Genomic DNA, 13,513 nt, shown 5'->3' on the forward strand with positions numbered 1-13,513 from the left:
AAAGGAAGTTGTTATTTATAACAATTTTAAAATAAGTGGATAAGAAGTTTAGTGTTTATTTAATATATATCTTTGATTTTAGAGTCAGATCTTTTCAGTCTTGATTTCTGTTGCTGCTTTATATACTTCAATCATTCTGTATTACTTGAAAGATGCCTTGAGAAAACTATCATCATTGCATTTTCAACTATTAGGGGACTAGAATAAAGGGACTGCTGCTGCTGCTAAGTCGCTTCAGTCGTGTCCGACTCTGTGCGACCCCATGGACTGAAGCCTACCAGGCTTCTCCGTCCATGGGATTCTCCAGGCAAGAACACTGGAGTGGGTTGCCATTTCCTTCTCCAATGCATGAAAGTGAAAAGTGAAAGTGAAGTCGCTCAGTCGTGTCCAATTCTTCACGACCCCATGGACTGCAGCCCACCAGGCTCCTCCGTCCATGGGATTTTCCAGGCAAGAGCACTGGAGTGGGGTGCCATTGCCTTCTCCCATAAAGGGACTACAGATGTCTAAAGAGTAAGTCAAATAATAAAGACCTTAAAAAAAAGAAAAGAAAAAATAAATAAAGACCTTCATGTTGATGTACAGCAGAAACCAAAATAACACTGTAATCATCCTCCAATTAACAATAAATTTAAGAAAAAGAAGAAAAGACCTAAGAATTTCAATGCTTGGTTCCTCCTCTCAGCTCTGCCATTTAATAGGTAATTTAGGCAAGTCATTTAATTTCTCTGAATTCCTGACAAAAGTTACTGTGAGAATCAGATAATATACATGAAAGCACTAAAATTTATACAATGACCTTTATTTATAAATTGTTTTCATTATTTTAAGTTATACAAACTATTCTGCTACTACTTGGAGGTCTACTGACTAATCGTCTCTCTTCACTGAGGAAATTTTACTTATAAAGCATTAGAGTAACTACCAGAATCATCCCCAAAGAACTTGGGCATCCTCTAAGATCATGCCCCTTTCCATGTCCCCTTTTCAGACCTTTATCTCTGAATTTTAGCCTCTTAATCAATGTTTTTTAAAAAAACTGTTCTATGTCTTCCCTTTAATAATAATTATATGTTTACAGTTTATCAAACACTACCATGTGCTTTCTCATATGTAATCTATATACAGGCATATACATCTGATATTGAAACTAGTGATAAGATTTCAAAGAGCTTTTCAGTAGTTATCAATCTAATAGTGATTTAAGATATTTCTAACAATAGTTAAATAGACACTGACCCAATATTAATATAAACAATATTATTGGGCTTCCCAGGTGGCACTAGTGATAAAACCTGCCTGCCAACGTAGTAGACATTAGAAACTCAGGTTTGATCCCTGGGTTTGGAAGATGGCCTGGAGGAGGGCATGGCAACCTACTCAACTATTCTTGCCTGAAGAATCCCATGGACAGAGGAGCCTGGCAGGCTACAGTCCATAGGGTCACAAAAAGTTGGACATGACTGAAGCAACTTAGTAGGCGTGCGAGGAGTACTATTAGGCTGTGTCTGTTCTGATATTTGGCCCTCGTTTTAGATAAGACCTAAATAATTACATATAATCAAACTACTGGCCATCTAATATATTTTATCTCTGCATTTTATACTTTCCTAAAATGCCTTCAAAGCACTGAGGCATCATTATCATAGATTTATTACAGCAAATTGCTTATGAGTTTGAAATTTGGATTCTATATTCTCATTCTTGTGGAATGAGCATAAGTTATAATACCTAAAAATTTTGTCATGGGTACAAATATAACTTTAGGAAAAAAATTAAAATATTTTGAAAAGATTCATTTCTTACTACATCCAGGTCACAAAACAGAAAATTTAAACTAAAAACAAGTATCTTTAAGACATTAAACAACCATCTACTTAAATTGTTCTAGAAACCCTGTTTTTTTTTTCTTAACTCTAAATGTCCTTCTTTGGGTAATTACAGTAATTTGGACTCATATTTGGAATTAGGCAGTCAACAGAAGTATTTGAGTGCCCATTTTATAGTATCTAATGGGTACTACACTTGTTTTCAAAAATAGATATGCCCATGTGCCCTAGAGTCTGTGCTTGGCAAAGAGAAGCTATTGCAGTGAGACACCCACACATGGAAACGAGAGAGTAGTCCTTGCTCACTGCAACTAGAGAAAACCAAATTCAGGAATGAAGACCCAGTGCAACCAAAAATAAATTAATTTTTAAAAATCTAAGATTATAAAACAATAAATACAAATTATACTAAAAATTTGGCACTAAGGTAGGTAGTGGCTTGGCTAGAGGAAAAGCAGCAAGCCTGGGTATCATGCTTTCAGAAGATATAATGCTTTCAGAAGCTAACAGGCTGATAAAGAATTCTTAATGACCTCTTCAATTGTTATTAAGAAGAGATGTATTCAGCTCTTATCATCTTTTCCATTTTCATTCCCCATGTACAAATCTGTACATATCTCAAGTCTACAGCTAGCAATCAAATTAAATAGTTTGATACAAAGACCATAAACAATTAAAAGCTAAATGGTGTTATGTAACTAAAACAGGAGTAAAGGGGCCATTGAGGCACAGAAGAAAGAGCATCAGATTTGGGATGAGAGAATTTGGTTCCAGTATTCTTAGTTGTGTTATTTAGCATCTATACAAAGTTCTGGAAAAACCAGGTATTATTCCCTTATTCTCCAAAATGAGTAACATCATCCACCTCACTAGATTGACATATAGAATGAGAAAATATGGAAAGGGCTTTTAAAAGGAAAACACTATACAAATGTTAATTATATGCTCACTCTGGACAGAGTGGTGGGGATGAAAAAGAAAAAATGTTTCATTTTTCAGAAAAAAAATGTGTTTCAGAAAAATGTGCAGTATCTTGAAAGATTATTATAATTTAGAAAGCAAGATAGGAAGGGGAAGGGTTTGTGTTTTGGACCAAGAACTCAAAGCCCAGAAGAAAAAGCATAAAATTATTCATCAGATTAAATCATAAGATTTAGGAAGGCTCACTTTAAGAAGCTGACACAAAGAAGTTATGATCAGATTGCTGAGAAAGTTTTAAATGTCAATTTTTTTACCTAATGACTGCTCCTTTATGTTTCAAGAAGTGCTAATTCCATAGGTCTTCAAAATAAACTTTGGGCTTTCCTTGTGGCTCAGCTGGTGAAGAATCCACCTGTAATGCGGGAGACCTGGGTGTGATCCCTGGGTCGGGAAGATCCCCTGGAGAAAGGAAAGGCTACCCACTCCAGTATTTTGGCCTTGAGAATTCCATGGACTTCTCCATGGTCCTTGGGGTTGCAGAGTTGGACACGACTGAGCAACCTTCACTTTCACTTTGAAATAAACTATTTCAAACCTTGTTTCCTATCTTAAGTGTCAATTTACTTTGAAGATAGTGAAATGCCTTTTTAAGTTCTCTTAGTAAGCTAGTGAAATTATCTTAGTTCTCTTACTAAGGTAAAAAGTTTCATCAATATTTGTAAGCTTCCAAAAACACCAGGAAAAGATATCAAACTAACATTAAAAGTTTGACAGGAAGGAGAGACTTATCAATCATAATTCTCCTTGGACTACTGTCTATGCCACCTAAATTTCCCAGTATTTTAATCACTATAGCTATATTAGTAATCCCCAAGTTCTCAAATTTTGATTTTTCCAAGTTTTGATTCCATCACTGCTTTTTTTTACAATAGTTTTCCCAGCACAAAGCACTATAATAGAATGTATCCATTCAATTTTACCACTTTAACAGTCTTTACCCAAAAAAAGTAATAAAATTTAAAAAAAAATTTAAGTATACACTCTTTAAAAAATAAATAAAATGGCTTTAATGTTTATTGAAAAAATAGTAGTGTTATCTGCAGATACTCAGGTATAATAAATAGTCCATACTTTTCAAGAAAGTATTTCCCTTTGGGGAATATAGAATTGATTTTATTCTGTGGTAATATTAAAATGTTTCCTAATAAAATAGCCCAATAATAACTTGCCCTTCTTTCCAACCCTCTTTTACAAGAAGTCACTGAAAAACTTCCACAGGGCTAGTGAATAGACTGTGGGCTAATCTCATACTTTCTTAAATTTTAGCATTAAAGAGTTCTCAGACTTCCCTCGGAGAAGGCAGCGGCACCCCACTCCAGTACTCTTGCCTGGAAAATCTCATGGATGGAGGAGCCTGGTGGGCCACAATCCATGGGGTCGCTAAGAGTCAGACAAGACTCAGCGACTTCACTTTCACTTTCCTGCATTGGAGAAGGCAATGGCAACGCACTCCAGTGTTCTTGCCTGGAGAATCCCAGGGACAGGGGAGCCTCGTGGGCTGCCGTCTATGGGGTTGCACAGAGTCGGACATGACTGAAGCGACTTAGCAGCAGCAGCAGCAGACTTCCCTGGTGGTCTAGTGATTGGGACTATGCACTTCGACTGCAGGGAGCGTGGGTTCAATCCCTGGTTGAGGAACTGAGATCCCACTTGCCACACAGTGCAGTCAAAAATTACAAAAAGAAGAATCAAAGTGTTCTGTACAGTATTTTTCAATACTGAATCAGAAAGTAAAAAAAAGCTATAGAATTTCTAGGTCATTTTAAATGGGTCTTGTAAACTGGTATTTGATTATGTTGAAAGATCACATAATTTACAACAGTGCTGTCCAGCATCGAGCTACAAATAAAGTAAGTTACAAACAAAAGCCACATATGTAATTAAAAATTTTATAATCCACATTTTAATAAAAGAAATGTGAAATTTTAATAATATATTTTAACTCAATAAATCTGATATACACTACAACATATAGTCAATATAAAAATTATCAATAAGATATTTTACAACTCTTTTTTGTTGTACTAAGTCTTCAGAATAATCCAGTGTGAATTTTACATTTATTCAACATCTCAATTCAGAGAGCCACATTTCAGGTACTTTGCTTCAAGTGGCTAGTGGCTACTGTATTAGCGTAGATCTAGAGGTTTCTTCTAATTACTAGTGCTATGATCCAGCTTTTCAGAAACCTTAACCTATGAACTTAAGTATATCATATATACACATCTTTTACATGCACATTTGGGGAAAACAAAATCTTAACAGGTGAATACTAAAGAGAAGTTCATTTTGGGGAATTCCTTAGTGGTCCAGTGGTTAGGACTCTGTGCTTGGGGAACTAAAATTCCACAAGCCACACTGCATGGCCAAATAAAATTTAAAAATAAAAATTTTATTTTTACTTATAAAATAGTATCCCAGTGCTGACTTCAGTTGTACATTAATTGGCATAACGCAGAGAAGATTATTATAGCCCTTGCCCAAGGAACATGCATATTCATAAAGCATTTTACATTTTTAAAAAAGATAGGAAGGGAATTCCCTGGAATTCCAGTGGTTAGGAGTCTGAGCTTTTACTGCTGAGGGGCCAGGTTCGTGGTTGGGAAAGCAGGATCCCACAAGCCACCCTGGGATGGCCAAAAAAAAAGATAAATATGTGAAGTGATAGATGTATCAATTAGAGGGGAGTAATAGTAATCCTTTCACAATGTATACATATATCAGATTTTCACAATGTACACTTTAAATATCTTACAATATTGTCAATTATATCTCAATAAAGTCAAAAATCAAAGCATCTCATTTTTCATCTACAAAAAAGGACTTTTTTGTGAGGATTTTTTCAAATACTTTACTTTTAGGATAAAGTAGTGGGAATTGTTCTGTTTACACACGCTCCCTCAGTATATGCTTTCACAATGATAAAAAAGCAACACTGGGAAATGAGGAATTTATGTGATTTTTATTCTTTTCTAAAGTTTCTCCTCTCACAGGTAGCTAGGGAAGGCATCATGCTGCTGCTGCTGCTGCTGCTAAGTCGCTTTAGTCGTGTCCAACTCTGTGCGACCCCATAGACGGCAGCTCACAAGGCTCCGCCATCCCTGGGATTCTCCAGGCAAGAACACTGGAGTGGGTTGCCATTTCCTTCTCCAATGCATGAAAGTGAAAAGTGAAAGGGAAGTCGCTCAGTCGTGTCCGACTCTTAGCAACCCCATGGACTGCAGCCTACCAGTCTCCTCCATCCATGGGATTTTCCAGACAAGAGTACTGGAGTGGGGTGCCAAGGCCTTCTCCGAGGGAAGACATCATAGTCACCTGGAAAACTTAATTGGCTGGTCAGAGAGGTAGTCTGTGGAAAAGTGAAACCAACAGCTCCTCAAGGTAAGACAAGCACTAGAGAGAAAAAAAAATGATGCAGGAGAGGTAAGGCAGGAAAGGAAAGCATAAGCTGCTGTTTTGCCTAACTATTAGACTCTGGCAAGAATGCAATAAGCTGATTATTTAGCAAGTTTGTTTAGCTCTCCAACTGTTTATAATTCAATAAAATGATTTATTTTACATTAAAACAGTACCTAACCTTAACTACAAAATATCTTTATGGGGTGCATCTGTAAAGGCATAAATAATTAAACCACTGCCATTGTGGAAACTAAAATATGATTCAAAGGCTTCACTGAAACCTAGCAAATAGTACTAAGACATGTATAAAATAAGCCATTCTATAGTATTCACCAACTTTTATAAAACTAGGCCATTGACTGCCTAACTCCAAATACAATGAGCCCAAAGTACTGCAATTGCTTAAAGGAAGAGAAAGAAGTGGGATTTCAAGAATAATTTAATTTTAAATGGACTGGATTTAATGTTTGAGTTTTTAATATTTTAAAATACAGCCTTTTTATTTTCTAGGCTAAAGCAGCAAGTCAAGGCAACTGTTCAGTTCAGCTCAGTCACTCAGTCTTGTCGACTCTTTGCGACCCCATGGACTACAGCATGCCAGGTTTCCCTGTCCAACACCAACTCCCGGAGCCTACTCTGGCAACAGTTACTGAAATCAAAGCAATTTTGGTCATGATCCCTCCCCTTATAATATAAACATAAAATAGTACCTACTGTATATTGCTGCTTTCCCCATACAGTAGCAGAGACTGTGGCCCATGTGTGGCCCTAAAGAGAAAATGTTTGCCAACCCCTGCTTTATATAAATTATTCTTTGACTGGAGGCAGAGGGCAAGCTAAAACAGCAGTGAACACAATAAAAGTCTATTAAATCTAGCAAATTTTAAAAAACAGTTTTCACTATAAACACTTAGCTTATAAAATGTTAGCCTGGCTGATGGTAAAATAAAACTTGTAAACTAAAATTCTCAACCTGGGTATGTTTGCTAAAGGGAACATATAAGAAAACTTAGGGTAGTGAGGTGAGATGTTTATCAGAAGAGGGGCACATATTTTAGAAGTTTCACAATACTTTAATAATTATACCTCTATATTGTCCAGCTTGATCTAACTCATCAATCCTAGCCATAAATGAAAAGTCAAATTCATGCTATCTCATTATTTACCAGTTACATTCTATAAACTTGCATAACACTGAATTAGCAAATACTGAATCATTGTCCCTAAGGGAAATGCTGCATTAAGTCAACTCATCAACACATAACCTTTTTTCACGTGTGTTCCTGTATAAAGACTGTTTATTACAAAACTGAACTCATGGTCAAATAGCACTTTAACTCCTACCTGAATGAAGCTTATTTTAACACATGTATTCCCTCCATAAGGCACATCACACCTTTCTTGTGCTTAGTGGGAACATCAGAGAGCACTTCAGTACATCACTGAAATATCTCTTTAAACAGTAAAATTTTTTTAAAAAAGCACAAAAATGCAAAAACACACTAAATACACTACAAAGACCTGTTCATGCGAGCTGAAATAAGGTTAAGCACCGCCTTATTGGAAATCAGCTGTGAACATAAGACTCAAATTTTTTTTGCTGCTCTGCTCATGTACACGCACATGGAAAGCACCCTGAGTACTAACTTCAGGGTTATAAATAAATTTTAGTGAGTGCTCCAATTTCAAGATAATGAATATCTTGAAATATGGATAATGAAAGATCAACTGTGTAATGATGTACTACTACTGATAATCTAAATTATGATCAGTTAAAAATTATTTTTAAGCAACAGCAAAATGAATACTACATAATCACCCAAAGTAATGTCTTTAAAGTAATATTTCTTTAGTATGTATAAATCAAGTGATGTGTATGTGTATTTTCCTCTTCTCCACAGTCAGCTTAGTACTGCTTTGAGATTCAATCTCTAATTGAGCAAATCAGACTCCCAACTTGGGTTAGGTTCCTCTGACCACAAGTTTCCACATTTTTCTCAGTATCTATGTAACAATCTATATGCCGATACCCTACTCACTGGCTTATAGCCTCCCTACAGTGCTGGTTTTTTAAGAACAATTTTACTAGTATAAGGCCTTACTATACATTGCTGTTCAATTAACTTCTACTGAGCAAACAATTCAATGAAATGAGAAATTACAAGGACCTAAAGAAAGGCAATGCCAAAGAATGCTCAAACTACCGCACAATTGCACTCATCTCACACACTAGTAAAGTAATGCTCAAAATTCTCCAAGCCAGGCTTCAGCAATATGTGCACCGTGAACTTCCTGATGTTCAAGCTGGTTTTAGAAAAGGCAGAGGAACCAGAGATCAAATTGCCAACATCCAATGGATCATGGAAAAAGCAAGAGAGTTCCAGAAAAACATCTATTTCTGCTTTATTGACTATGCCAAAGCCTTTGACTGTGTGGATCACAATAAACTGTGGAAAATTCTGAAAGAGATGGGAATACCAGGCCACCTGACCTGCCTCTTGAGAAATCTGTATGCAGGTCAGGAAGCAACAGTTAGAACTGGACATGAACAACAGACTGGTTCCAAATAGGAAAAGGAGTACATCAAGGCTGTATATTGTCACCCTGCTTATTTAACTTCTATGCAGAGTACATTATGAGAAACGCTGGACTGGAAGAAGCACAAGCTGGAATCAAGATTGCCGGGAGAAATATCAATCACCTCAGATATGCAGATGACACCACCCTTTTGGCAGAAAGTGAAGAGGAACTCAAAAGCCTCTTGATGAAAGTGAAAGTGGAGAGTGAAAAAGTTGGCTTAAAGCTCAACATTCAGAAAATGAAGATCATGGGATCTGGTCCCATCACTTCATGGGAAATAGATGGGGAAACAGTGGAAACAGTGTCAGACTTTATTTTTCTGGGCTCCAAAATCACTGCAGATGGTGACTGCAGCCATGAAATTAAAAGATGCTTACTCCTTGGAAGGAAAGTTATGACCAACCTAGACAGCATATTCAAAAGCAGAGACATTACTTTGCCAACAAAGGTCTGTCTAGTCAAGGCTATGGTTTTTCCAGTGGTCATGTATGGATGTGAGAGTTGGACTGTGAAGAAGGCTGAGTGCCGAAGAATTGATGCTTTTGAACTGTGGTGTTGGAGAAGACTCTTGAGACTCCCTTGGACTGCAAGGAGATCCAACCAGTCCATTCTGAAGGAGATCGGCCCTGGGATTTCTTTGGAAGGAATGATGCTAATGCTGAAACTCCAGTACTTTGGCCACCTCATGCGAAGAGCTGACTCACTGGAAAAGACTCTGATGCTGGAAGAGATTGAGGGCAGGAGGAGAAGGGGATGGCAGAGGATGAGATGGCTGGATGGCATCACTGACTCAATGGATGTGACTCTGAGTGAACTCTGGGAGTTGGTGATGGACAGGGAGGCCTGGTGTGCTGCGATTCATGGGATCACAAAGAGTCGGACATGACTGAGTGACTGAACTGAACTGAACTGAAAGTATGAAGACTATGATATAAAAAGACAACTGGGTAAATCTGATAGAGGTAGAATACACACAATTTACCAACCAACTTTATATGGGGAATTTGTAAAGATTTTAGATTGCCCTGGTTTCTTCTTCATCTTCTTTTTGGCCATGTGGCTTGCAGTATCCTCCCCAACCAGGGATTGAACCCGGGCACCATCTGTGAAAGCCCAGAATCATAACTATTAGGCCAAAGATGTGTAATGTTGGGCTACTACTGAAAGTATAGAATATAGGAAGAGTAGATTTGAAGAAAAAGATGAGTTCCATTTAGTTGCCTATAACCCCTTCATCTATGCTACTTCTATACTTGGAAAATTTTATTGCCTGATAAAACTGCATTCCTAAGTACTAGCTGTGTTGGAATAACTTGTTCCAACTATAATGAAAGATCATACAGGGCAATGTTTATTTACTTTTTGACTTCCCAAAACCTGGCACAATATTTAATTGAATTTAATGTGGATGAAGATGTCCAGGAGACAGCTGGATATTCTAAACAGGCTTTTAAAGGAAAGAAGTCTTCACTGGAGATAAAGATTTAGAAAAGATCATAACACAGGTGGTATTTTAAAAGATTAAAAGAATCACATTTGAGGGACTTCCCTGGTGGTCCTTGATTAAGACTCCCCCGTCCAATGTGTGTGTGGGGGGTTCAGGTTTGATTCCTTGTCAGGGAGCTAAGATTCCACATGCCTCATGACCAAAAAGCAAAACATAAAACCGAAGCAATACTGTAACAAATTCAATAAAGAGTTTAAAAATGGTCCACACCAAAAGAATCTTAAAAAAAAAAAAAACAACACTTGAAAGAATCACAGACAGAATACTTTGGGATACCAGTATTTAGGGGACACATCAATAAAGGGGAAAAAATGAAAAACACTAAGAAGTCGCACTCAGAGATCAACCAGGTGAGAGTGGTATGGCAGACAGTACTGATAATGAACCAAACAGCCATTCCTATCTTCTTCCTGGAAAACAGGTATCTAGTTTCCTCCAGAGTAATGAACCTTCAAGAAAGGTTGATGCCTCCCCCTGGCTCCTGGGGAATGACTAGTGGTTAGTCTAAGTCAATCATGTAATCACATTTCCTTTTGCCAGTGACTGGTGCACAGGTGGCCAATGAGATGCAAGGGAAATGCCCTGGGGGAGATTCTCTTCCCTATGAAGAGATATCTACCCAAGAGAAAACCCAGCACTGCCTTTCTGCTTTGGGATAATTAAAATATTGTGCCTGCTATCTTACAACCCTGAAAGTAAACATCTGTGACACAGTGAGAATGCTAGAGTAAAAAGAAAGCAAGAGGCTGGGTTGCATCCCTGAACCAATATTGGAATCATCTATCATTGGCCTTATTGTTAAAGAAATTGTTACTTGGAGCTGAAAACATCTTGATATCACTTGATATCATGGGTGTCCCAAAACCAAAAGGAGGACAGTGTTTCATGAAGGATACAGAAAAGTCAAGAAGGGTGACAGAAAAGTACCCACAAGAGTGAGAATGATTTTGGTTTCAGTAGTTGTAACTAATCATGGTAAGCACTCAGTCCTTAACTATGTGCAAGAATTATTCTAAAAACTTAATACATATGAACTGAACAATAAGAGATATGAAAATGAAATAGTAAATTTAAGCTTTTAAAGATAATCTGAGGGAAGAAGAGAGACTTGTAATAAAGTAGGGATAAGGAAGGATTGGGGCTTCCAGGTGGCACAGAACCCGCCTAACAATGCAGATATGAGAGACATGGGTTCAATTCCTGCCTTGGGAAGATATGCTGGAGGAGGGCATGGCAACCCACTCCAGTATTCTTATCTGGAGAATCCCTTGGATAGAGGAACCCGGTAAGCTACAGTCCACTGGATCACAAAAAGTCAGCAAATAATTGAAGCTAAAACTTAGCAGCAACAGCAGCAAATAAGTTAATTTTAAGATAGTCAAGAGAGGAAAAAAACAGGAAAATGAGATATATAAAAATACATACAAATACGTAAGAAAAGAAATAATTGTGTAAGTCAAGTCTCAGAGGAGAGAGGAAGGTTTGAAATAGAGGAAATTGGAACAAACTCAGAAGTAAAGCTCTAAGAGAAAATAAATAAGGAAAAAATCATAAATCTGAAGGCAAGAGGATTAGGACATCCACAACTAAGAAGCTAAGAATAAAAGTAGGGCATTTGATGCAGGATGATGGTTTGACACAGCAGTTATGGGAACTAGGAAGGAAACTAATCAGAAACATGTAAAGGATTACTAAGTCTCACTGAGGACCCAGCCAAAACCAGAAACCATAAGATGAATCAACATTCATTTCTTCATAAACATTTTAAGGATTTTCCATATGCCAAGGCACTTTCCTAGGTGTTGGGGATAAACTGAGAACAAAAATTCCTGCCTCATGTACTTTACATTCTAATGAAGATATAATTTAAAATATTTTTAAAATACTATATGGAATATTAGATAATGGTAGGTACTAAGGAAAATAAAGTGCAAAAGGGAAATAAGAGAATTTAAATTTTAGATGGGGTGGCCATAAATGGCTTCACCAAGAAAATAACATTTGCACTCTGACCTGAAAGAAGGGGAAAACAATATAAATATGGGGGGGGGGGGGTAGAACAAATACGGTAGAGGGAAATTTCAAGTACAAAAATCTAGAAGTGAGGGAATGCCAGGAATCTTTGAGGCTTGATTATTTAAGAATGGTGGGGTAGGGGATTTCCTTGGTGGTCCAGTGGTTGAGAATCCATTGACCAATGGGGAAGACAAGGGCTTGATCCCTGATCCGGGAAGATCCCACATGCTACAGTGCAACTAAGCCTATGAGCCTCAGCTACTGGGCCTGTGGCCTAGAGCCTGTGCTCTGCAACAAAAGAGAAGCCATCGCAATGAGAAGCCCACACACCACAACTAGAGGGTAGCCCTCACTCACCACTAGAGAAAGTCTGCATGCAGCGATGAAGACTCAGTGCAGCCAACAATAAATAAATTAAAAAATAATTAGAGGGTAGGAGTGGTGAAGGAGTTGGGAGATGGTCAGAGAAATAACAGATGCCTAGATGGTGTTGAGCCTTGCAGGTCACTAAAGACTTTGCCTTGAATGGAGGGAAAGTAAGAAGCCGTTGGAGAGTTTTATGCAGAAAAATGATGGGATTATTCTGGCTTCTAGAATGCAGAAGGACGGTAGGCAAGGATGGAAGACCAGTTAAGAATGTATTACAATAATACTCCAAGTGATTTCGTCCATGATATAGTAGTGAAGGTCCTATTTTATTTATTTTAGAAGTAGAGTCAGGATTTTCTGGTGAATCAGATGTGGAATGTAAGAGAAATCAATAATGACTCCAAGGTTTTTCAGCTTCAGTAAATTAAAAGAACAGAATTGTTATTTACTAAAATAGTAAGATAGAAGAGCTAGATGAGGAAATTGGAGAGTTCAGTATCGGACATGTTCAGTTTAAGATACCAGTTACCCATACAAATGGTAATGTCTAATAGGCAGCTGGATATGAGTTTGATATTCATAGGGCTTCCCTGGTGACTCAGAGGTTAAAGCATCTGCCTCCTGTGCAGGAGACCCAGGTTCAATCCCTGGGTGGGGAAGATCCCCTGGAGAAGGAAATGGCAACCCACTCCAGTATTCTTGCCTGGAGAATCCCATGGGCGGAGGAGCCTGGTAGGCTACAGCTCATGGGGTCGCAAAGAGTTGGACATGACTGAGCGAGTTCACTTTCACTTTCTTTGATATTCATAGAGGCATTATGGAGGGAAAACAA

At 37.7% G+C, this 13,513-nt stretch overlaps 1 protein-coding gene and 1 pseudogene across 3 annotated transcripts in view; one reads left to right on the forward strand and one right to left on the reverse strand.

Moving 5' to 3' along the window:
* DNAJB4 (DnaJ heat shock protein family (Hsp40) member B4) overlaps positions 1 to 13,513 on the reverse strand; it is a 43,998-nt gene that overhangs the window by 16,741 nt on the left and 13,744 nt on the right.
* LOC112446093 (uncharacterized) lies at positions 5,234 to 5,329 on the forward strand (annotated as a pseudogene).

Source organism: Bos taurus, chromosome 3 (genome assembly GCF_002263795.3).
Source record: "Bos taurus isolate L1 Dominette 01449 registration number 42190680 breed Hereford chromosome 3, ARS-UCD2.0, whole genome shotgun sequence".
NCBI lineage: Eukaryota > Metazoa > Chordata > Mammalia > Artiodactyla > Bovidae > Bos > Bos taurus.